Source organism: Phymastichus coffea, unplaced genomic scaffold, assembly GCF_024137745.1.
Source record: "Phymastichus coffea isolate CEN01 unplaced genomic scaffold, Cenicafe_Pcof_1.1 PCOF00028, whole genome shotgun sequence".
Lineage (NCBI taxonomy): Eukaryota > Metazoa > Arthropoda > Insecta > Hymenoptera > Eulophidae > Phymastichus > Phymastichus coffea.
The window spans coordinates 3,987,091-4,012,937 of record NW_026706839.1 but is presented as its reverse complement, the minus strand read 5'-3'; the positions used below and the strand labels follow the sequence as shown (position 1 = coordinate 4,012,937).

Sequence of the window (25,847 nt, the reverse complement as noted above, 5' to 3'; positions counted from 1 at the left end):
CCATTAGTCGCTATTCGCAAGTTTTGGTTAATAAGGCGAAGCTTGCTGCACTAATAGTCGACAGTGTAGCATAGAACATAAGTAACAAAACCGAAAATAGAATGTAGCGATCATATGTAAAAATTAATTACCTCTTGTGCGTCGCGGAAGTTGAAAAGCGGTGCGATTGATTTTTCTGTCAAACAAGTTATGTGTTTTTCCCAATACCTGAGCTTTTATGCGCTAAACATTTTATTACGAAGGGATTTTCAGATTGAATTGTAACTTTTTGTTATGATACATGAGCTTCCAACTTCCAAATGAAACATCATTCGCATTGTTAAATGCAAAACACTTCAAACATTTGCAAAATAAACAAGAAGTCTAATAATAGTTTTACATTTCATGTTTCATAACCCATGCATAGCTACATACACGTACTTCAAGATTTAAATTTGCTCTTGGTCAAGAAACTTCAAGCCAAAAACTTCAATAGTCGTGTCGCAGCATGCCTACGACTTTTTTTCTCAGTAACGAGAACCTTCCAGTTAAATAAATAGGCGTTCCATTGAGAAAACTGAGTGAAAGGTCATTTACATTTTGTCGAGAGCTTTTTCCACGAGGCGCTATCGACGTCCACATCTTATCGACACAAAACACAATACTCCCTGGCATGCGCATATTCTTGCGAAACTTAATGCTGATTGCTTTCCTTGAAATGCCGCTTTAATTAGTTCTTCATAATTTGCTTTCGGATGAACCTTCATAAATAAATGTTCATTTTTTGACACTAAGCTTGCACAATGCACATACTTGTAAAAACTCACTAATATACCAAAAATCAGTATGCCGATTATTATTATCACATTATACAATAGAAACTCTAATATCTGTAAAGACAAAAGTCACAATTTCACAGGAAAATTGTCGTCTATAAATATCAAAGTGCAAATCAGGGAACTGTCAAATATTAATTTATCTACATAATCTTCAAATTTATAATCTGATCTTTCATTGGTTATAACACAAGAAATTTCTCGATTTTCTTTTACTTCATGTAAATCAGTGTGTGCATTAAAAACAATTAATATAATTTAACAGATAAAATGTATCTTTCACAACTTTTTATATCTCTTCTAGGTCACAATCCTCGATATTCACTTTATATTTGAGAACCTTTTACCTTTTAGTTCTTTTACTTATATTTTGCCTGATATCAAGATTGTTAATTGTTACCTTTGGTTCATCACTTGTCCTATTTACCGAATAGTTAAGGGAATTGTAGATTCTCGACTAAGCAAACCATTCAACAGGAAGTTTCGCATAAGTTATATATCCTCAGTTTATAAAAATATTTAAGAATAAATTAATGAACTTTTCATCGAGATTAATGTCCTATAAAGTAGGCATATAGTAGGTTACAGCTATTAAAAAGTAACCAAATGTAATTGCTTTGACGAAAAGAAATTTAGCTAAAGACGGATGAATTGTAAGACTCAAAAATCAGTACAAGAGGAATTATGAATATCGGATTTCCAATTGACTGCTAACCAAGCTTGATCGTATAATCAGCTACTTCACCGTCCATTCGCGAAGCTTGAAAAATCCAAGTGAAGCTTTAAGCACTGTAACGTAGCCAAAACATTGGAAAGGATAGAAATAGCTTCAATAGAATGGCAATAGATTTGATATTCTCGATTAACATAGTTTTTTATCCGTCAATTATGTTATCCAACCAATAATAATAATCATTCTGGATGATATGAATTACGATACCCCGAAGATTCAACAGTCACATACGTTTATGGCCTGTTTTTCGTTCTCATCCATTGCATCTTTTTCAATTTTCATGCAAACGATGCTCTCTTCACGATGACTGGAATGGCCATTAATTCAAAGTCCAGCTGTAGATCGTTTTTCTTTTGGTTTTTTTTTTGTTATCGCGCGCACGTCGATTTGTGCTTTTCATTAGCAGAGATCATTTTATAGAGATTAACAAGTCGAGTAAAGTTAATAAACATCCAGTTAGATATAGAGTGATGAATGGTTAATGATTATCGAAGATATTAATTGTCAGCCGTAACAATGAAAATATCTGTTATCGGTGAAATACACGAGCAAAAAAAAAGAAATCGGAAAAAGAAAGCAAAAGCTCGATGTTCTCATTTACGGCACGCGCAAATGTAATTCCGTACATAAGCTCAAGACTTTTATATTACGCGCGCCCTATAATAATACAATGGTCAACGGAAAGAGAGAGAGAGAGAGAGAGAGAGAACAGGCCAATAAACATTTCCCCCTCGCGCGACAAAACCGCCCCGTTGAGGTGTGTGTGCGTGCGCGGAGCGCCAACGGTTCGGCGGCGTTCCGGTCCTTGGGCGCAAAGGCAACTTTCGTCTTCGCGACAGAGAGAAAACGATCGTTACGCGAAGTTGCTCGGAGCAGGGGACGAGCCGCGTCGTTTCGAGTTGCATTTAGAGTCGCGAGGACGATGTTGTATCCACCGATGGGATCGCTCGTCTCAAATGCACGCGACCCGGCGAAACGAGTTTCCAAGCGAACCGAACATTGACTTCCGCAGGCTCGATGGATCGCAAGTGTATAATTTTCCACCTTCGTCGGCGTACAACGTACGCGAGCTTCACTTGGCGCGCGAGAACAATTAATTATCCACAGCCGTCGTCGGCGATTTGTTGGGCAACGCTCGCCACCCTCTTCGAAGGCAGCACGTTAAAATAAAAAAGAAAGGGATATAAACACACCCCCGAAGAGCAGCCACTCGTTAAAAACCACAGGCAATAAAAGAGTGGAACTCTATCATCACCCAATTCCAAAGTGGTCACGCGCCAGGAAAACGCCAGTTACACTCGGTGAAAAGCTCCCCCCCTCTCCCTTTCAATAAAAATGCAAATTCATGGCTCGTTAAGGCACGCGCGTCGTCCCCCGCATCGAAGCGCGCGCTCGCGCGACTGCCACGCGCCAAGGAGCTGCAGCCGACGTATGTTCAAGACGGTTACACTGTGTAAGAGTGAGGGGTTGCAACCGTATGCGCGTGTCTCCAACGGACATAAACGGATCTTTCGGGACAAGGGGAACGGCGTGCGTCTCGTGAAAAACTTTTTAAATGACTGACATATATCGTCGCACACCTCGGGGATGAGGATGCTGCAAGCTCGTACACGCCGTTTCCGCATGTTTTTTTTTCCTTCGCTGAGAGATACGGCGAACAGAAAGGCTTTTTTGCACGCGATAAAGTGTCAGATAGTGCTTGTTTATCGCTGGGGATCGGCTAAATTAGACGTTTATCGCTTGCTGTATTGGCGATTAGTCATTTGAGGTCGACGGTGAACGACAAAAAATATATATATTCAATGAAACGATTGCGGGTACGTTGCTCTCTCTCTCTCTCTCTCTCTCTCTCTCTCTCGATTGATCTGCCGGATACATTGGGGTAAGTTTCTTTTCACTGAGAAGTAATGACGTTCGTGATCTGCGTAATTTCCGCGTAGTCGTAGCGATACATCTAGCATTTTTTTTTGCATATGCTGTCATTTCAGAAGTATAATAAGCCGCTCGTTGTGGGTGTCACGTCTTCTCCGCAACACCTTGTACAATTATCAAGACGCGTCATTAAGCAACAGGTGCGGCGGTCAACAACGAAAATCCCGCGTTTTATTACTCAAAACATCGAAGTGCCTGGCGTCCATAAAAATTTTTACAGCCGCATCTCGATGCTGCTCGCAATCGACGAAGTGCCCAGCGTCGGGTATATAAATCAAGCTGGCGCGCGAGACGACGACCGTATTCAACGACGTTTTTCCGCTACGAACGAAAATCAAATTTCCTACGGGGAAAGAGAATCGCGGCCAATTACTCGGCCGATCAGTGCCTGCGGCCACTCGAAGGATCCTCCACGCGGGGCCCGTCAATAACAGTCAATATAGCGCGCGTCCCCGGCGCGTCCCCGGCGCGTTCCGCGCGCGCGAGATTGCCTTCAATGGAAAGGGATCCGTTGCTGGCTGCCGCTGCAATGCCAGGTGTCGAGCGATTTAATGACGTTCGGCGCGCCTTGACCCTCGCCACTATTCAATTTTCCCATTCCTTTGGAGACGCGCGCGCGTACCAGGTGCGCGTGTGACGCGCGCGCGGGCGCAGGTGTGCCACGCGACTGCGGCATATGCCGACTTCTTTCGCGAGGGAGGGGGGCGTCGCGGACGCGTGTCTCGGAAGGTGAGGGTCGGCCACGCTCGAAGGTTAATCCGCCGATGCGTCGTCGCTGCGGATTTTCTCCCTGCGCGCGCCAGAGTGTCGGGCGTTTCTTCTCTCGTCACTTCTGCGCGAGGAGCGAGCGCGTCGTTAATTTTCGGATTAAGCGCGCGTCATACCGGCGTTCCACCGATCGCGGTCGGGAGATGATAACTTGCGCGACGACTGTTCAACGGCGCGAGCTTCGGAAGATCGCGCGGACTTTATCGGCGCTGACCGTTATACGCCTGGAGCGCCGCGAAAGTCCGATGACAGCTAATTTTCCCCCGGGCCCATAATCGTTAAAGTCACGAGCGCTCGTTACCGCATCTCGGGAGATCCCCCCCCGCGCGCAGTGCGGTAAGCCTACGGGCCAACAATGCCGAGTGCGCCGCGTGCGGGTGCGCCCGCGTCAATCAGCTTCTTGAAAGCTCGGCGCAATCTCGCCGCCGACGAGATCACCCCTGCTGCCCACTTCCCCGCGGCATTTGTATAAACGGAAGGGCGGTCGCACGAGAAGTCTCGAAAAAATCGCAGCTGCCGGCGTCGTCTCGGCTTCGTCGCGGCATTGTGAAGGGCACGACTTTTGTACCCATTGTTGCGCGCAGACGACGGCCAAGGCGCACGGCACTGACTTTTTTTTCGCGGAGAGGAATGCCGTGTAGTCTCGAATTAAAAGTCATCGAATCGAGAGCTCGCAGCGAGATCAATTGTTCCGTATCCGCCGTGGGGTAGCACGTGTACTTTCTTTTTTTTTTTCTCGAAAGACGGACGAGCAAATACCCAGGGGGTCGCGCGGCCTCTGCTTCGCTTTTTTTTTTTCTTGCGTTTGCTTACTGACCTTTTTGTCGAGGGGGAGTTTCGCTAAACGAGCGTGCATCTGCATGTACAGGGTTCGGCGTGTGATACATATTTACCATTTCTTTACGAAGGGTGAGCGTGTATTCGCGTAACGGGCCGTAGGATGACGATCGGCGCGAACTTGTTGCTTGCAGGGTGGGAATAATATGCCGAGAATTTCTATTAATGTCCATTCCGAAATTACCTTTGCCGCGATCGAAGCTCGCGCAGTATTGGATCCGTCGCGCAGTCGAATTAGAGAGTAATGGATATATCGTTGCCTGCTTTCCTCTCGATCATAAACAGCCAATTTCGCGCACAACAAATTTAATACCATACTTTTTTTTCTAGTCTATCGTTCATTTCCCCTTATCCCTTGGGAGACGTAGAAAATGTTGAACCAAATATTTTTTCACTCAAACCGCGTTTCGATCAAACTGTCAAACACGCGTCTCCCCTGCAGAATCGATAAAGTTCGCTTGCGGTGTACGACGAGTTATTACGCGTATTCTGTGGAAATGATGTATCGTCTCGCTGTATATTTTTTCGTGATCCATAAAGTTTTTACGTTTCTACAACACTGTCGCACGAACAAAAAATAAAAGAAAATAGGAAAAAGAGCGTCAAGCCTAATGACTGGAAGTACAAACCGAGGTAGAAAAAAAAAAGAATAATCGAGCAGTCCTCGTCGTCGCGATCGTAAAGTTTAATGAGCCGAACTCGCACGCACGCGACCGTACTTTCCATTGAAAATTTATTAAATCGCTGCCTCTCGAGGCAATAAACCAACGTTACTGCATCCCTTCCGCGCGCGTCGAGAGGCGCTCGTCGCGGACGCAAGGTCAAAAAAACCCTTCCAAGGAACTCTCCAGATCGAGTTCAGCTGGCTGCAGCAACCCCTGCAAAAATGTGCGAATCGGTCTTCGAGAAGGGAAGACGAGGGAGACAGAGAAGGGGGCAACGAGAGAGAGAGAGAGAGAGAGAGGCACATGTGTGCAGACTTGGCGCACAATTATACCTACTTGAGGCTTTTGTAGTGCGAGAGCGGAGTGAAAGACGTTAGGGGGTCGTCTAAGAGACTCGAGCGAACGCAGCCTTAACATGACAATGAGAAAACATCTGCTCGGCGCAACACCCTTCGCAGACTGTTGCTGCTGCTGTTGCTTGCGCTCTCCTGCTGCAGATCTCTAATGGTTATTAAAGCCGAGCATGTAACGATCGATGCAACTGCGCGTGCGAACGCCCTTGATTCGGCGACTCTTTTGACGCTTTTCCAGACGCTTTTTCCCCCTCCCCTTTCGTATATCGCCTGTTATTGGTTTAATGGAGATTTATTTCCTTTTCTCGGCGACGAGTGAAACGGAGAGATTGACTTTTTTCGCTATTGATTTTGTGCAGATTCGTTGGCGGTTGAACGACATTGTTTTTTTTTTTTTCATGAGCTATTATTGATTTTTTTTTCTTTTTCGAAGATTCATGGTGATCGATGTGGTTATTTTTACTTGACCGGCGAATCAAGTTGAGTTGATATTTTCATTGATTATAGCTTTGAAATGAACGAGGAGATTCGGTTCTATGATTCCCGACATTAGATTTTTGAATCAACTTGTCACGGTAAAAAAAGAATGCTTCGATCGCTTGGTATTAACTAGCACGAATGAGGACTTCACTTGATATAATTCCAGCATAAATCCACCATCTATACGGTATGAAAAGTAAGCTTCTCGTATAGACGAAAAAAAAAAATTTTACAGCCGCTTTTCGAGCACTCCTGCATCGGGTACAATGTAAGTCCTAACAATATTATGAATGCAGTCAATTAGCCTTCAATGAACTTTAATAAAACGCTCGTAAAACGCAAATAAGTCGATAAAGTGCGCTTTTATTTACTTTTTGTCGGTGGTAACGCGCATTGTGAAAAATTTACGATCGCGCGGCGCGAAGATGAATTTGTCAAGTTACGGGGGCAAGTTTTACATGGAAAATGGGCCCGAGGTTTTTCCACGGCCGTATATTTTCAATAGCCGCGCCTCGGACTCGTGCGATTTAGGGGGTTTCCTTTTCTAAACACTCGAATATTTACGACTACGCCGGTGGGGACCTTAAAGGCAAGGCAGCAGCACACAATCATAACTTCAATTTCACGAGCCTTCGTTTTTACCGGATGATCGGATAATGGAAAGCAGTTTCTCCCTCTCTCGCTCAAGGTGCGAGCTTCCGCCCTTGCAGTCTGTTTTTCTATGTAACCAACTGGCTTTGGCTTTTCTATACGCCACTTAAGGGCTTATATACGTGAGATGCGTCCTGCGCGCGTGTACAGGCGATTGCCGCGTGTGAAAATTTCCGTTTGGTCGTTAATTTTTATTTGAAGCGCGATCGGTTTCCTCGCGAAAAAACAAAAAGGAAACAAAAAGAAAGAGATCGATTTTGTCGATCAACGGTTTACACGCTGAAAACCTTTTGCGCGTTTGTTTTAATAACGTCAGGTTTTCTCGCTTGAACAAATCTCAACGATTTCGCACGAGTAATCAAGTGAGTCGCCTGATTATTAAGAATTTCGAAAGCTGACCTATAAGAAGAATCGTCGCGAGAGCTCAAGATAACGTATACGAACTTTATCTTGCATAGAGAACATGCATGTTTGACGCACTGTGAGAGACATAGTGGAGCTAACCATCGCATCAGATGTGCTGACACAGTGGCGGAAAGGGAGTAATTGATACGAGGCAATGCTGCGGTCAAGAAGATTGCACCTACTTGAAACGAGCTTTCACCGCGAGCCGCTAGATGGAATGCTCTCTCGTAAAAATATTGCCAAGTGTTTATCGGAATCCTCGTATACTTGACTGTGTGCCAGTGATGATATCCAGCAATTCGAATTTGCCTCCGTCATCGGAAGCAGCTTGTAACACCTTCGATCTGTGACACGCGTACTTGTCGTCGCTTACTTGTCTAGAGTCGACGGTCCTTCACTAAACTTTTTTAGTTCAAAACATATTCGTTGAGTCATTTTTATGTAACAATCATCCCGTAGTTCTGGCATCTCGTACCTAAATTCAAGTTTCTATCTAAGTCAGAACACACAAATACGGAACGAACAAAATTAATTAATTTCTTAAGTTAAAGTATTTGATCGTCAAATATATGTACTTATAGCCAAGCCCCTCGGATGAGCTATTAATCGTGAAAAATATTAACAATGTCGATCCACTCGAGCACGTGGAAATGATCGGTATTATGCACAGAAAGCAATGGTTTTGTCCGAATACTTTCAACAGTTTACTTTTGGATCGAATTAATGCTGTGGTGCGCGACGACGGCACGTATTAATCGCAAGTCCAATTTGATATCTCTAACGAAGCCAGTCCCCGGGCCAGTCGGTTGGCCTACCTATCCCGAGATTTCTGAATGGTTCTCGCAGCAGCAGCCCTTTTTCGGAGAAGGGGAACGGAAGGTATAGTCGACGCCAAAGAAGAAACCGACAGAACGAAGGCGAAACCTACTCTCGAACAGTTAACATCTCGGAGGGGAAAAAAAAAACGAGACCATCTGTACTGTGCGCTGGATGCAGCCCGACGTAAACAAAACAGGGAACGCTCTCTTGAGAAAATTCTCGAGACCTCCTAAAAAGTTTCTCGCGTCGGCGCCGCGCGCGCGAACGATAATGCGCGTGCAAACATCTTTTTACGAGGCGCGTCTCTGGCGAACAATGCCCGAAGGACGAATATGCGCCAGAGATTAATGAGGATCGATCGGGGAGGAGGAAGTGTGAAAAAAGAAAGAGAGAAAAAGAAAAAAAAAAGAGGCATATATCAGATCGCAACTGTGAGGATGACTTCGGGGCGCAGTGACGAGCGGCGCTGGATCCTGCTGCTCGAGCCAAAATCTCGGTGAAGCGAGAAAATCACAAGGCGTGGTTGTTCTTATTGAGCGCGACGAACATGCCGTTGGTCGCAGTTCACGATCGGCGGTGGATATCTAAAATCGTTCGATCGTCGGCGCGCGGCTTTGACCGTCGCCGATGAGTTCAACGAATTGCGGTCGTTCGATTTTCACAACTCGCTCCGAAGCAAAGACGAAAACACGGCTGCCGTTGACATTTAAATTTGGCCGGCGAGCCTCAGCGCGAATCGACGCGACGCGTCACTACGAGCAAGTGCAATGCACCCGAGGCGCGCGACGAAAAAGAGCAAAATGCAAAAGAAAGAAATAAAGTGAAAAGGCGAAAGACCGCGAGGCAGCGTGTTTTAAAGTTTAAATGCCGTCGACGAATTACACAATTGTAATGCGCAAATCGAACGCTTTCGCTCGCGCGCACGTGCTTACTACAATCCGTACGCTATTACTCTTGCTCGTAACGCGATCGGCCAGCGAAGCATCGCGCGTCTGAGAATGTGCCGCGCGAGGCAAGTTTCGTGTCGATTCCTTCTTTTTTTTCTTTTCGCCCGTCGTAGTGTCGCCACTCGTGACGAATTTACGAAAGCAGTCGATGCTATTTGATGCTGTTTATATCGGCTTAACACTGCGATTTTAGCTTCCTTGTCTTGCGATACCCATCGCGCTTCCGTTTTCTTCAAGCTGCTCATTGTTCGAGGCTCATTCGCCGCCGAGTCTTTACGCGGAAAATTATTTGTTCGAGAGCGAACGAATAGGCGTGTTTGTTGAAGGATTTGAATTGCCGAACAAGAGTCGGCAATTTCGTTAATCATTGTCAGCGGGTGTCTTTCACTGCATTACTTTTGCTATTGTTCTTAATCCACGTTACGTGGATTGTATTTCTTTGCATTTGAATGTACAAGCTAGCTGGATAAAGCTCAACTGTTCAATGGAAAAAATCAGCTCCGTAAATGTTAAGAATTTTTTCTTAGTATGCTTGGACAATGAGAGTGTTGGAGCTTGCCGATAATCGAATAAAAAATTTGTGCAAACAGTACGTTCCAAAACTTTTGAACCATTCAATAGTAATTTCCATGATGAATTTATCAACGCTACATCACCATAATCTCCGCAGATTGGACTAATGCACCTGAAATAAAGAAATACGAATATTTCGTTGAGCAAAGTAGCAAAGCGTTTAGCGCGTTCGCTTGAAAACTCAGCATCGAGAGTTTGAGCATTGAGCGAACACCCACCAGCTCGCACCATCCCGAAGACTCGAAAAGACCCATGTTTACGCGCAAACAAGGCAATATCGTAAAAGCGACTAGCACTCAGATTTTAAGCAAATTCCTTTTGGCACTCGCTCAACAATCAATTACCGCCCGCTCTCCGAAGCTTTAATAAGCCGCGCTCTCTCTCTCTCTCTCTCTCTCTCTCTCTCTCTGAAGAAAAAATGAAAAAACATAAGCCAGGATCGCGAGCAGCGCGTGCGGCGGAGCCGCGACCTCTAATTAACGCCGCAGATTTACAGCCCCCCGAGCGCGGAGAGCAAGTAGTCCCTCTCCATGCTTCGTCCGCCCGTTCAGCGCGCTGATATGCGGCTTCGTTTCATGGGAATATCCCCCGGTACAGACTTCCAAATTTGTATATTTATAGAGATAGATGAGCACCTTTCGGGTCAGACAATTTTTTTTTCTTCTGCAAATGATAGCACGTGATTGTAAGCAACTCCAATTTTTTTTTTTTTTGTTTTCATCGGTTATCCTGTCAAGCGACGCGCGCGTGCATCGAATAAATTTCGTAATTTATTGCTAATGCCAGCGAGAAAAAGAATCATTCAATGGCTATTGCCATTCTTAGCTCGCTGAATGATAAATTCATCTTTTTACGGATGACTACGTTGAAATCATTTAATTGGCAAGATAAAGAGCAGTTTGTTGCTTTACTTAACAACGGCCCGTTGATTTTACAAACACAAAAATATTTATCGAATAATCAACAGATAAAAAAGCGTAATTGAAATAAGCATCAACAGGTGCTGGCATCTCGTACCCTATTCGCACATAGTTTCTCTACCCCAGCTTATTTTTCAGCCTTAATTTCCGGCGTCTCGTGGGGGCTTCTCTCTCTCTCTCTCTCTCTCTCTCTCTCTCTCTCTCTCTCTCTCTCTCTCTCTCTCTCTCTCACTATAATCATCAGCACACATATTACTCCGTCGAGTGTTTCGAGAAGGGCTTAAATCAATGTTATGCTCCGCGCGCACGGCCGCAAAGCTTTGCCAGCCTCTTCGAAGCCGAATATTGCTCAGTGAATTTGCCTTCTTCCCTCGCCTCCTCCTTCTCATTCCGAGAGCGAGCGGTGGCGGCTCCTTCTCTCTGCCGGCTGCAGGTGTATATATGCGAGAGAACCTTTTTTTCTTTAACGACTCTGGACGCGCCTCCATGAAAAACACGCGTTTCAACGTGGCGACATTATATACTTCTTCTTCTTCTTCTTTTCGACCGTTCATTTCCAAATGACTTTATATGTGCTTGGGACCTAGTCACATGTACAAATCGCATACTTTGGAAAAGCTGGTGCTGGAATTTCATTCGTCCCTTTTTTCGTTTCAAAAATGTCGCGATGCAGCGCCTCACTGATTGTCGCTTCGCGGTAAATTTATTTCCTGGTCATTCAACGCGTTGACGATGACGCACCAGCATCCGCATCTGTCAGAAGCTTTTCAATGAATCGCAGCAGATTCGGCGACGAAAAATTATCGAACGGAAATCGTCAGAGCCTAACTAGAAAAAGATTTCGTCGAGAATGTTGATCTCCCTCGACTTTACAGCGCACAAAATACGCCATCCCGAAAAATTTCCCAGCAGCGCCGGGGAATTCCGAAGCGAGAAGCGTCCGCATTTTCAATGCATCTGGTCTAGCTCCCCTCGGCAAGCGCATGCGCTCGCATTCGATTCTCCTCGTCCTTCGGAGAAGGAACAGGAAAAAAAACTCTCCGGTGGCCGCCGATTCCGGAGAAGTGCCTCTCGGCCGAAAAGAAGAGGCGGGAGCGCGCGGCCGAGACGCGGCCGAGACGCGGCCGAGACGCGGCCGAGACGCGGCCGAGACGCGGCCGAGACGCGGCGCGCGTACACGCGCACGCGCGAACTTTTCGCCGCGCGCCCGGCGAAAAATGAAGATATCAGAGGCAAGGGTTTGGGTTTTCGTCGGAATGCGGTCTCGCGAGGGTCGCGCGTCATCCGCTCGCAGTCGCCGCGGTGGCGATTTGTCGTACGCGCCGAGTTATTAATCCAGCGCTCAAGGACGCGCGTCTCGGTGTATTCTTTTTACGGCTCGCCCGGCTCGCTCCTCGGCTTAGGCGTACGCGCGCGCATTTATCTTTCGCATGCCCGTATCGTCCGAGGATCTTTAAACTTCGCGAGCGGCAACAGGTGGAATTTCGACTTTTTCTCCTCGCCGCGCAAGAGAAAAAACCAACGAGAACAAAGAGAAGAAGAAAAAACGCGGCGAGCGAGGACGACTCGCTTAATTGGGTGACGAGCGTACGGATTGACGATTTTTTTCTTCCACGCGCGTGGCCACGAAGAATCTCGTCTCTCGCGAGGATTCAAATCCGTATAAATATTTCTGCTGCGCCCACTCGAGCAAGCGATAATTTATCGCGCGGCCCGGATAGTTCGCCGGCCGCGAACGAAACTATATTTCCCGAAAACCACGCAAGCGAGCGACCGTTGCGCCGAAGTCGAAGACCAGCTCTCGCCGCCTGTCCCCGCGATCCTCTGCTATTTGTTGTTCTTCGGGTGGAAGAGAGAAAAGAAAAAAACGAAGGAGGCGCGCGTGCAACTGTATCGAATTTCGCGCGCGCTATAATGCGGGATTGAAAAGCTTAACGAGCGGCAGGCGGCAGCCCCGGAAGAAAAATCGTCGCGAAGGGCTAATCCGCGTCGCGCATCGGCCGGCATCCATCATTGCGCCCGAAAGCGTAGAAGAGATTAGATCGGTTCTCAGATTCAGCTGGGCCCTCCACGCAGGCGTGCTGCGCCGATCAACAACTCTGCTGCACGCTGCGCCCTTCGCGGTCGTTGCATAATCGGCCTGCGTGGAATTTACGCGCCGATCTTCTCCTTTGCACTTTCATTGGTCTCTGCTGGTGCTCTGGATAACTTGGACGTTGCCAAACTCGCGCGAAAATGTAAAAATAATCGCGAGTCAGCAAAGCCTCGGCCTTAAGGCTTGGCATATCGTCTCAAGGGAACCGCTGACGCGATTCCAAATTTAGCCAACAGAAGGATAACTTTGCAAAAGTATACACGTGGACTAATGTTAATGGTTTACCTATATCTTTTGGAGCTGCGTACCGTCAAGTCATCAGTTGTTTCAGCGAACCGTAAAATTTAATCACTGATGGTCATCAGTCTTCGTTTTCATTGCAATGTGGTAGTATTGGAATATTCATTTTTTCTTTATTACAATAAAAAACCTCGGCGAAAACCATAATAGGTGAACAAAGCTGAAACGCCAATCATGCTTACAACTCGAATAATTAGCCTTCAACGAGCCCATCAATGAGCGCGGACCATCTGAGAAAATCCACTCGCACTAATGGCTTGATCCGAACCACCATAGCCACCCGCAAACTCGTGTTTCCATTCACAAATCACGCGCGACGAGATACACAAGAACCATCGCGCCCACACGATACGTCCACCCCTATATTATACATTTGACCGACCTACGGAAAGCCTTTCCTACGTATGTACAATCTGTGTGTGAACTGCCCGCATGCAAAGGAAAGAAAACAAAAAAAAACATGACGCATCCGGATCCACAAGCGGGAAACAGACGGGCACAGAATCGGAAGAGGCTGGTAGACACTGATACCGAGCTTGGACTATCGCGTGAATTTCTGGCCATAGGGAGATAACATTTTTTTTTTCGTTGTTTTTCAAGTTCATCGGAATTTCGCTTCTCCTTTTTAACGCGGCCGCATTCGTAGAACGGATCTTTGTTGCGGATCTCAATCGACGCGTCGCTCTCTTGCGTGGGATCCGACCTGCGCGCGCGCACGTCTGATTTATGCAGACTCACCGAGCGTTACAATGCAGCCATGCTCTTACGCTGATCCGCATTTTGGGATCCGCGATCTTCGCGAGATTACGTTCTCAATTAGCTCTTACGACTTGTGCGATTGATTTCTTCGTTCTTTGCTTCCAGTCCGAGGACGCTAAAACCCACTGCAATTATGGCTATTCTATTTCTCGTTACAACGCTTATTGGATAGCTTCAGTTTTTAGTCGGAACTTTGACGGTCGGATGGCATCGCAGGAATTTTGGTAAAATTGCCTCGGCTGTACTATGAATGATTTCTTTGATATTCTAGTTTTTGGCACTTATTTACATTGACGTTGTCTTTCCCCGTAGTCAAAGCTATTTGTTAGTGAGGTGTGACCTCTCCCAACACGGCGCAAGCTCATCAACTTGTGCCGATAAAGTAAAATCAATAAACATTCAGCTACGAGCACACGAGTACAAATAATAACACTAGCGTCGAACAATGTCAACGAACAGACAAAGCAAGAAATCTATTTACACCACGATGAAACCATTGCAGTCTTAAATACTTGTGTCGCGCGCATGTTGACCCTTTTACTCACTACAGTTGCAGCGAGGCTGAAAACCTGCGTGCGCCAAAGCAGAAGAAGAAGAAGAAGACAGCGCGCAGACACGCAAGGAGAGGATCGAGGATGACGATCGTCCGAGCCGATCGGATGCCTTCGAGCCCCGCGAGAGGTGGGCAAGCATGAGCCTTTTTATCGCCTTCTTTTTCATCGCGAGCCGATCGCCGGCGGAAACACACACACGCGCGCGCACGCGTATAATGTTTAATATCATAGCGAGAGCGAGAGATGAAAATCATCGTGCTTATATCTTCCGCGGGCGAACGTCTCGCCGAGAGAGAAAGAGATCCCAATTAAGCTATAAATAACTCGGCGAATTTTTGCAAATTTCGTCGATTCTTTTTGGGGAATTTCTTTTTCTCTTCGGCGAGCTGAGATTGTTCTGATAAGCTTTGCGCTTGATTTACAGATGTGCGTGCGTTCCTTTGATTGCACGCTCATTTTTCGGCCAAATTAGCTTTTACGACGGAGGGGTTATGCCTCGTTTCTGCTAATGATGATTTACGAAAATGAAAATCGTCGCTGGATTTGAGCGCTCTGGCGGATAATTTTGGACGGTTCGCGTCTTGGTCAACAGAAGGTGTATGAAAGATTGGCCAGCTGAACTATGACTTTGGTTATTATAACGGAATGCGCGTGCCGATGGTTTTGGTTGGATTTAAGATTGAAAATTGTTGTTGGACGATAGTACCGGTAATAATTGTAATTGATGGTATTTTCAAATGTAACATTTTTATTCAAATTCAACACTACATAACATCTTATAATTTGTACGAAAAGCTTGTTTATTGGAACTCAACACATATATTAACTAATCATCATAGCAAGCTTCACAACGGCCATCATTCGCAACGGATTCCAATCCAAACAAAAACGACTGTGCAGTCTAACTCGCCAGGAAAAAAAATCTAGCAAGTGAACGTCAATTTCAACAAATCATGTTTCCCTCGACGGTCCTTTTCGTCCTATAATGACGTAAACGACAAAATAACAGTGATGACGATCGTCTGCGCAAAGAAAACCGCATCTCACCACCGCGCTGCAGGTAAAGCAGACACAACCTATCAGAGACGAAGCCGTGAGAGAAGCGCCGGCCTCTGCGTCTTTTGTGGCCACGTCGTAGCATTCCATCAAGATGCTATCGAGTTTAGGATATTGAAGGACCGGCACCAAACCAACGAGAATGAACGAGCAACATAATTTCGGTTCCTTCTTTTCTTAAGTATACCGTACTTCAAGTAATTTAGCGCTGTTCTGCTTTTTACGCGGACATGTCTATAATTGGCCGTTTTCTTCATTTTGCAGCTTTTTCAGCTTTCGTGAGCGAAGAAAGCTAGGCCATGCGGTTTTCAAAATAATTCTTTTAGGCTCGGTTATCACTCGTTCAACAATATCTTCGCATTTGTCCTCGTTGCTCCTCGGCAATTATAGTTTATAACCACGTGAACACTAAATCGATTACTTTGCAGGGCCACCTGAAATTGCCGAACGAAATCAAGTCCATTCGAAATAAAGCGACGAGAAAGAAAAGAAATGCCACGTACAGTCGCAGACTCGTCTAGCGATAAAAGAAAAAGCGGCGGCGTAAACGGTCCAACAATTGCACACTAATTTAACACTCCCGCGCTGCAGCCAGCCCACCTGAACGCGTGGAGGGGGTGCACCAGCAGCAACAATTTCATTCAGTAGTACACGCCGGCGAACGAGCGCCAGCGCAGCCGAGTCTTCAAATTACACAGCCGCGAGTGCGAGAGTATTTTTTTTTTTTTTTTCGGAGGTGCTGCTTTCTCTCGCATGCGCCAACGAGCATCAGCAGCACCAAAAGAGCGCGTGGGTTCCAAGGCACGAGAAAGAAAAAAACCGCGCACAGAGAGCAGAGCAAATAAAGAAAAAAATTAAAAAAGGAGCGCGCAGAAGAGACGTGGAAGGCGAAGCAGAGCCGGAGAACACGGCAGCCTCTTTTCGCCGTGCTCTAACCCACATGGCGCGCGGATAGGCCGCGTTGGTTTTTAAAGGGCCCCCGACGAGAGATTGGATTAAAGGCCAGCGGGAGTGGGGTGGTGGGTTGGGGTGGGCTCTCTTTCTCTCTCTCTCTCTCGCTCGTTTTCGGTATGCGCGAGTTGATTCACGGCAGCGCGGCGCTTTATTTGAAAAACAATACCCGGGCGAGTCGATGCTATCGGCCGAATGATAAACAGCCGCTGAAGGCGCACCGATTTTTCATCGATCGGTCGGCGGGTCTCCGACGTTAATTATTCGCCCGCTCGTTTTCGCCACTCGCTTCTGCGAAGTGCGCGCCCGAATTTCCGACGCGCAGGCATGCGGCTCGTAAATAAATCGAGCCGAGCGAGCAGTCATCAATGAAACGTTTCGCGCGTGCGGATTGCTCGCCCCCGCAGAATGCAGAGAGAGAGAGAGAGAGAGAGAGAGAGAGAGAGAGAGAGAGAGAGAGAGAGAGAGAGAGAGAGAGAGAGAGAGAGAGCACGTATATACGCGGGGCGCAACGGGAACCGCCCGCGGGCGTGTCGGCGGACGAGCGAGAGAGAAGCGCCTGCACACGCGATTTGAACGATGTTACATTATTGTCTGGTCGCGCGACCTAATTGTATGCTGATTTCGACGGGGACGCGGACGCAAAGCCAACGGCGACTTGGTCGACGACGAAGGCAGTAGCGAAGGAGCATTGTTCTAATTGGCTGCGAGATCACGAGAGCCAGCGAGGCGCACGCTCGACGGACGAATCGCCAAGGCCGTGAGAATTGGCACCTGGTAGGCACGCGGCTGAGTAGCATGGCACTCGCGACAATCGGGATATGGAGCGCGCGCGACAAGCAGAAGGGAGCGCCGAGTGCAAAGATCGAAGAGCGGGAAAAAAGCCAAGAGCTGCCGAGCGAGCGCAGGCAAAAGAATGCGAGGGGGTGGCACGAGCGCGCAAAGCAACCAGAGAGAAGTCAAAGCTGAACGAAGAACGAGGTGAGGAGGATCTCTCGTTCTCTCGAGACGCGCTTGATTTACGCTGGCGGGTCATTAAATCGGATGCATTGTGCGCTCGGTATGTATGCACTCGGAGTCTACAGAGAAAGAGCTGAATGCGATTGCCAACGCGTCAATGAGGTCTTAATTAAGCAACGTGCGTTGTTCTCGCAGAGGGGTGCAGCAAGTGTCAACGAGTATTGTGCCGATTCGAGCGGGGCCGCGGGATTTTTACTTGGGCTTGAATTTCACGTGTAAGAATGAACCTGGGGGACATTTATGATGATCGTTGAATTGGGTTGCACTCGAATGCGTACGTGTAGATCGATTCGTTGTTCAAGTTCAAAAACGGCAATTTCAATAATCAGCGCACCATTTGAGATTCAAACCGACCGGTCATTTGTCCATCTGGCAATGTTATACACGGGACGGTCGTCTTGGTTCTCGAACAAACAGAAAAAGTCTAAAAATTCGGCGCTGATCTCAGAGAAATTTTTTGCCCAAAGCGTCATATTTTACCGTCCGATACGTTTGACAACTTATAATATTTTATAAGCATCTTTAATTAATACTAAACCATCCAATTAATTAGAATGTCGGAAAGAACTTGACACGAGTGAAATTCGCCAATAATCAAGGCAGTTTACGATCGCAAAATAGACGAAGGGACATCGTCGATGAAGCTATACGCGATCAAAAACGGAACCGACCGAAGGCAGAGAGAAACAGAAAAGCAACGAAAGAAATTGAATCTCCTCTCGTCGGACATTTGAAAACATTGAGAAATTGGCTCCTCCTTTTTCTCCCGCAGCAGCATCCCTCTAAGCCAAACAAGCGCCTAGTTCTCGCGCTCGTTAAAAAGCTTCAACTGTACATACATATGGCGCGTCGCGGACGAGAGAGTCGAAATAGCGCAAAAAGGCAGCGAATTATACGAAGGAGCGCGCGGAATTCCAAGAAAAACGTCTTGCGGGGATTATTGATAGCCCTGCATCGTGTCCCGTGCACACACGCGCGCGCGCAACCCACACGTAAGAGGCACTCGTCCCGTTGCACGCGTCTTTTCGGGTGGACGGAGCCGAGGCGAATTTCCAATTGGACGCGATCGCGCGGTTCCGTGGCTAGACGGAGCGCTCCGTGGAGCGCTTGCGTGAATGGGGATACCCTTCGGATCGAGCTGCTGCTTGGTGGAAATCGACCGTTGCACAAATGTCACGGGCGTCATCGCAAACGCAAAGGACTGATCCAATGGACAAATGGAATTAACATGGCCGCCGATAACGAGTCATTAGAGAGGATACAATCCTGCAGGGAGCTGCTAATGCGATCAATTAAAGGCGCAGGCATTTCGCAGTAATCTATTCGGGTGGCGGTGTCGCGTCGAGTAATCTACTCGGACAGAGAGAGAGTTTTAATTAGAAGCCGAGCTTTATCGAGTTATTGTGGCGCGCTTTCTGCCGCTCTCCCTCGCTCGCACTTCCTTCTCGCGCCAAAAAGCCATGGTGGAATGTGGTCCTGCGGCTCTCGCGAAAGGGGGTTGTTGCTTGTCTTTGTCTCGCGTGCAGAAGCAGCGCCAGCGCGCCTTCCTCTCTCCCGCAGACCACACCGCCCAGACAGAACCAGAGAAGATCAGCCCGCGACGTCACGTGGCTTATATTTCGGCTGAAACTAATGTTCGACGCCGACAACGCGCCGTTGGCTTCTTCTTGTTCTACGATTGTTCGTTCACGTTGATAAGGAACAAATGCATCCTGCTTGCGTTTTCATCGATGCCAGTCAGTCTTAGTAATCTTCTTTTTTATTCTGTGTCTCAGCGTTCGTCCATCAGACTCAAATTCTCTGCTTAAAACTTTAACGACAGTTGCAATTATGATGGGCATTAAAAAACGTTTAAAATAATTCGTTTTCTTTCTAAGGATAACTGCATTGTCAAGATCCAATATACAGAGAAACTACTCGGATGATGCAAAATTCAGCCAACGAGATAACGGCGTTGAAAAAAAAATATACAGTCATATATTAATCTTTTGTATATATCGCCGAAATTCGCGTTGATGAAAAACTTGACTACATTGGCTACGGTTGCCCGCAATGTTTGCACGCCACCTTGTGATCAAACATTATGCAATATACGAGAAAATAGAAAAAATGATAAGGCATATAGCATGCGTTTTGGGCAAGTCCGCCAAGATTTTAACAATTTTAAGATTTGAAACTTTGTAAATTGAGCTCTGGTTAGTTTTCATTTTTCGCGAGAAACACACGTCACCCGCGGCTCAAACGACATAAAAAGTAATTTCGCCGGACTTTTCAGTGGTGGTTGCGACGTGCAAACGTAAGCGAATAAAAATTGATTTTTCTTTTGAATAGCAGATCTGAGTGAATTCGTCGCGAGCAAACGGAATCGCGAACAGACGAGCAGCAGCAGTAGCAATGAAAGCCGAGAAAAAGCAAGAAGGTGATACGGTCGCGTCGAGAGACGAGCGGGAAGAGCCACACTGGCGCGCGCAGCCCTTTCCCGCGCGCGCAGATCGCGCCGGAGAGGAGTAGGGAGACCTCCTCGGAGTATGAGTCCAGGGAGGTCCTCCTTGGCGAGGAGACGGACAAACGAAAGGGGGGAGAGGGGCGGGGGGGGGGGGGGGGGGGGGGTAGGAGGCGAAATTTGAAAAGAAAGGCCCCAGCAACATCAAAGGATGCATATCGCTTTCCTTCTTTCTCTCTCGTCCGTTCGTACGGGGCTGCCGCGCGCTTCCTTTTTCTCGTCCGCGCTCCTCCCTCCCTCCCTCGTCGGCCGGCGCGCCAATTTTTCGTCACAATCATTAACATTCCCGAAATCCGAATCCGAGCGGGCGCGACGTCATTTTCGGCAGATGCAAAGGCCACCACGCGATTATCCCGTGCTATTTATTCGCGCGACACGTTGTACCGGTCCCGCCAATTTTTTCCTTGTTTTTCTTTCTTTTTTTTTTCTCAAGCCGATATGATATCCGCTCACGTCAGTATGTGAACGCGAAAAGTGAGCGGTTTTAGGAACAAGTAATATGCATTTCGTGCAAAGCTAATTTTGACAAATCTCTTGAGAATGTTCGTTCTCTGAAGAAAATTAAAGGAAAAGAAATTTATTTTAACTTTCAGTGGCCAAATGCTTCAACACATGCGTGAATATTACAATTATTTTCTTCGATAGTTCACAACTGTAACTGAAGGTGCCTAGCGAAACCGAAACTTCAGCAATCGTTTTTCACGTTTCATCGAGCGAAATCGAATGAAAATTGATTAGCACGTGGAGATTTCGCGCATTTCCCTCGTACCTAAAAGAAAGTCAACGAATAATCCTCTGTGAATCGCGCGCATTGCCACACGTGAAAAGAGAGAGAAAAAAAAAAAATTCCCGCGACGAGCAACAATCGTTCTTCGGTATAGAACAAACCTTACAATATTCTCACGAGTAGTTTTGGTCGTGTGGGTGCGAGATGGACTCTCTCTTGCAAAAAGGGACACGCCGTAAAAAGCGGCGCTTTGGAACCTCTCTCTCTCTCTCTCTCTCTCTCTCTCTCTTTCGTAATCTGCTATCTGCCATTTTTTTGCTCTTTCTCTCTCTCTCTCTCTCTCTCTCTCTCGTTTGGATCTCGTGCGTGTGTGCTTTGTTGCTCGAATGTTGTTCTCGTCCCTTCCTCTCGCTCACCGCGATGTGTACGTATCGCCGGGGCGAAAGAATGCGCCTAAACGCGATCTCCTGCCCCCTCCACCCCCCTCTCCTCTTCGAGTCCGCGCCACCGCCTCCTTGATCTACTGTTGCTCTCGCGCCTTAAATCTTCTATAGCCTTTTGCATGTGTTTCTTTATGCCTCGCGCGCTTTCCTCCTGTTTCTCGCTCTTGGTAGGATATCAGCTTCGAACAGGCGCAAAGCCAGGCGTAACAATGTTATCGCTTCGGTATGCGGCTTCGTGCGACTCGCGGTATAACCATTACGCAAGACCCTCGCGATAAATCACAAAAGCCGAACTATCGTCTAATTAGCAGCCGCGTACTTTTACATCTCTTTCTCTCTCTCTCTCGCTCGTTCTCAGTAAAATAAAGCACAGCGAACCTTCGGCGTGCAATTAGCCCGAGCAAATTCACTTGGCTCCATTATCCGCGCGCGCACGAGCGGCAAATTAATCTCGCGCAACGAGCAATTGACGCCTGGCGCGCGGGGATTCCGCGAGGTCCGGTTGCAACGGAAAGGCGCCTAGACGAAAATTACTCGGCGAAACGACGGCGGGACAGCGGCAGGAGGGGCGGAGGGAATCGCGTGTCGAGTGGGGACCACCGTATGGTTCAGCAGGGTTCCTCTCGCTCCAGACGCTTTATTTTTGCTCTCCTCTCCGCGCCCTCCTCTTTTTGCCTTCTCGCTATCTCGCCGGGGCGCTCTCTATTTTATTTTGCTCCGCTCCCTCTCGGCCGCCTCCTCTTGCGCTGCCTGGTCGCCGCGTCGGCGGTCTCGCCTCTGCCGGCTCACCGCGCGCGTTCATTCATTCTTCTCGCGCTCCTCGCAGCCCGTCACCGCCGAGCGTCTCCGGCGCCTTTATCTGGCTGCCTGCGATCTTTATTAACGCCTATTCGCGGCCGAGGGCTATTCGCGTGGACATATTTAATTCGAGTGGCGCGCGGATGTGGGAGCACGCTCCTCGGTCGCGGTAGCGTCAACCGAGGTCGCGCCCGCGACAAGGCCCAGCAATGCCGGCTCGCTTTGCCCGAGGTCGCCGAACAATCCGGGCAATGTATAATCGGGCCGAACACTCGTCGACAAAAAAGCAGACGAGACTTGAACATTCCGAGGCTGAGAATGTCACTTGGAGGCGCCCCCTCCCCCCTCTCCACCTCCCTCACGGCTACGACCACGACGCGTTTCTCGCGGCTAATCCGAGTCTTTGCCAAGGATATTTATGTGCGACGTGTAAGTATGGCTATGAGATATCGCCGATGATTATGATGCAGTGCTCTTTTCTTGCGTGGGCACTTCTCGATTAGCATGCCATTAATGAAAGCATTTTGGGTGGCTCGCGTTCTTTTGGCAAACATGTGGGTTTTACAAATTTTCGATTGCACGAGGTGTCGTTATTGCGCTGACGATTTCAAATGTCTCGTTGATACGCGTGATTGACCGCCAGATGGAACCTACCCGTCGTCGTCACGCGAGTAAACGACTGTGGCAATGTACACCTAAACTTTTAATTTCAGTTGGGCATCTGTACTTTTCAATGCGTTCGAACAATCGTATTGTAATTTTTGTCTTCGAGAGTGAACCAGTCTAATGAAAAACACGGATAAAAATCGACAATATCATAATGCAAAGTTTAATGATACTAGTGGATCCGCCAACACGTTTGGCCTACTTTCAATGCGTCGAACATCAAACGAGCCGGAAAAAGAAGCTAAACGCAAACACCTTTATCGTCTCGAAATTTCCATCGGGCGAACCTCGTGTAACGCATCTCGTGCGATGAAATTTCACAGCATCCAGCAAAGAAGAGAGAGGAAAAGAAGAAACTGAGCAAAAAGAGAGAAGCGAATGGCGCAGACAGATCATTAAATTAGCCCCGAGCTACACATGCAAGCGAAAGAGAGAGAGAGAGAGAGAGAGAGAGGAGAGGAGAGAGAGAGAGAGAGAGAGGAGAGAGAGAGAGAGAGAGTTTGGGTCGCACGTAAGGCGAAAGAACGGAAATGAGTCGAAATATAAGTGGATGCAGAGTCGTCGTCTGACGCTCGCGGGTATAGAGAAGTGCAAAGAACTCGCGCGGCGCGCAGACGCTTAACGAACGAGAGTGAAAGAGAGGAAGAAGCTGTTTCGAGGGACAACGATTTTGTTTTGAAGGCTCTCTCTCTCTCTCTACACACAAGCTTTAATGGGACAATGGAGACCTTCGCGCAGACGACGATGAATCCGCTGGTCTTTTCCCATGCGCAGAGCTGCCGGCGAGCACGTCGGCGTTGCTGTACACACGAGAGGACTCAATGTCAAAGTGATAGCGGCGATGCGCGATTTCGCAAAGCAGAGAGGCACACTGACCGCGTTATTTCGATATTATTGGTCGCGCGCATTTTTCGCGCAACAGATGGCTTTGATACGCCAGCGACACGCCAGCGCCTCCATCTATTTCTGGCTCGTGATCGCTGACGAATGTGTGGGAACGATCGGATCTGTCGTGGAAACTTACCCCGCGGCTTACTCGTGAATCGATTGGCTCGCTGATTCGAGTAGACGCGGCGGCGAATCATGCAACGCGCAAAAAACTATCTAACAGCGTGGCACAAAGTAATGCAACTCGCATAAAGAGAGAAAGAAGCAAGGAGAAGCACTTGACCGAATAAAGCGCCCGTAATTCAGCCAAACTATATTCAATTTGGAGCTCTCTCTCTCTCTCTCTCTCTCTCTCTCTCTCTCTCTCTCTCTCTCTCTCTTTCTCTCTCTCTCTCTCTCTCTCTCTCTCTCTTTCGAGCGACGACGACGACGAGCATCGTTACGCAACGAGTCCAGCCCGAGTGAAAGAAAGAGACAAAGTGCTGAAAAAACTTTGTAACTTCGCGTCTGTGTCCATGTGCGCGTACGCCTAATTGAGAGCAAACGAAAGAGTGATCGAGAGAAGTTTCATGTTAGAGGGGCGGGAGGCGCGTTGCGAGCTTTGAACCACGAAAAACTGCTCTCGCTCAATCGAGCCGCGCGGAAGCGAGGCGCCACTAAAAAATATTGGCGTCGTCGCTGCAACTGGTCCGATATCGGTCGAGCTTTTGGGCAATGTGCTCCGGTCGCGTCGGCGACTTTGCACTGGCGGTTCGTTATAACGGAAATTATGCGCTGCCCCGGCGAAGCCACCTGCTGGATGCTTCGCACGCCGGAACAAGGAGGCGCGCTCACGACGAATAGGCCAAGCCCGAGTCGGCGGTGCTGGGCCGAACCGATCGAGCGGGGTATGTGCAGGCGCAGACGCGGCTCGAACCTCCAATCATCGCGCCGTTAATCAAGCCGTCAGCGTTTCTCTGCGGCGCGTCTTTCGCGCGCGCGCGCGATCCACCTACTGACACACTGATCATCGCCCTCGCTCGCAATTATACGAGAGCAGCGGCGCGGCGGCGTCGTCTCGTCGACGTCGTCGGCGTCGCGCGCGCGTCCTCACCGCGAGCTAGCCGAAGGCCGCTCGCGCGAAATTTTGCGCAGGACCTCCTACGCGAGACGCGGGGAATGCGCCATCGCGCGCGCAAATGTATCGAGCCCGCAGACAAAGAACCGCCTCTCTGCTGGTCTACAGACGCGAGACGAGAGAGAGAGAGAGAGAGAGATGGATTCTTTGTATCTCTGTCTCGGGTTCCTTTTGTTTTTTCTCGTCCGTCGCCGCGATGCGCTCGTTGTTGATTGTTTTCTCTCTCCCTGCTCTCTGTCCACGCTCGTTCAGCGGAACGCATTGCGATAAGGGTTGCTGCGCGACGAGTGGCCGCTTTGAGTTGGCAATGGGGAGCGGCACACTGCGCGCCAATGGTCCGACGCGCGTCTCTCCGGCTTTTCAATGCACATATATCTCCACGCTGTTTTCCCGCGGAGCGCGATGAGATCTTGACGAGAACGTGCCGCCGGCAAAAGTACGAAGACACCCAGCGTGTGCGAGTGTGTGGCTAATCTCATCGGAGGCGGCCGGGAAGAGCAAGACGCGTCTATCTCTCTCTCTTTCTCTCTCGCTTTGGCTTGGCATCCTGATAGAGGAGCTAAATTGCTGCGGCGGCGGCGGCGGCCCCCTTATATTTTTCTTCCCTTTTCGCTGGCCAAAACCAGATCGTCTTTGTGGAGAGAGAACCCGCGTGACCTCCACACACGCACGCACACACATACACACGCATACTTGCAAATACTCCCGTATATCTCATTCCATTCATTTATACTTTTCGGCCTTGATTATTCCTCCCGTGCGATATAATTGTTGCAGGGCGACGCGCACAAATGGCCGCATCGGTAACGATAGTCACGGCCCAGGCGGGAACGTCAGTCTAGTGTCATTGTTTTCGAAAACACATCTCATAGGCGAAGTCCTCCGAAAAACGATGTATTCTCAGCACGCTCGTCTTTCTATTCCAGCTATCGTGAATAAATTAACGTGAGAGAGAGAGAGCCATGGGAACCCGCGTGTTTGTGTGTGGAGGAATGCCGCGCGCGGATCACTTTAAAGTGCAAACTTTGTTTTGAGTGCGAAACCTTTTGCAAGAGAGGGAGAAAAACTCGGA

The 25,847-nt window shown here is 48.1% G+C and overlaps 1 protein-coding gene across 1 annotated transcript in view; it reads right to left on the bottom strand.

Moving 5' to 3' along the window:
* The window catches only part of LOC131662914 (CDK5 regulatory subunit-associated protein 3), an 86,363-nt gene that overhangs the window by 35,972 nt on the left and 24,544 nt on the right, over positions 1–25,847 (bottom strand). The window lies entirely within an intron of this gene.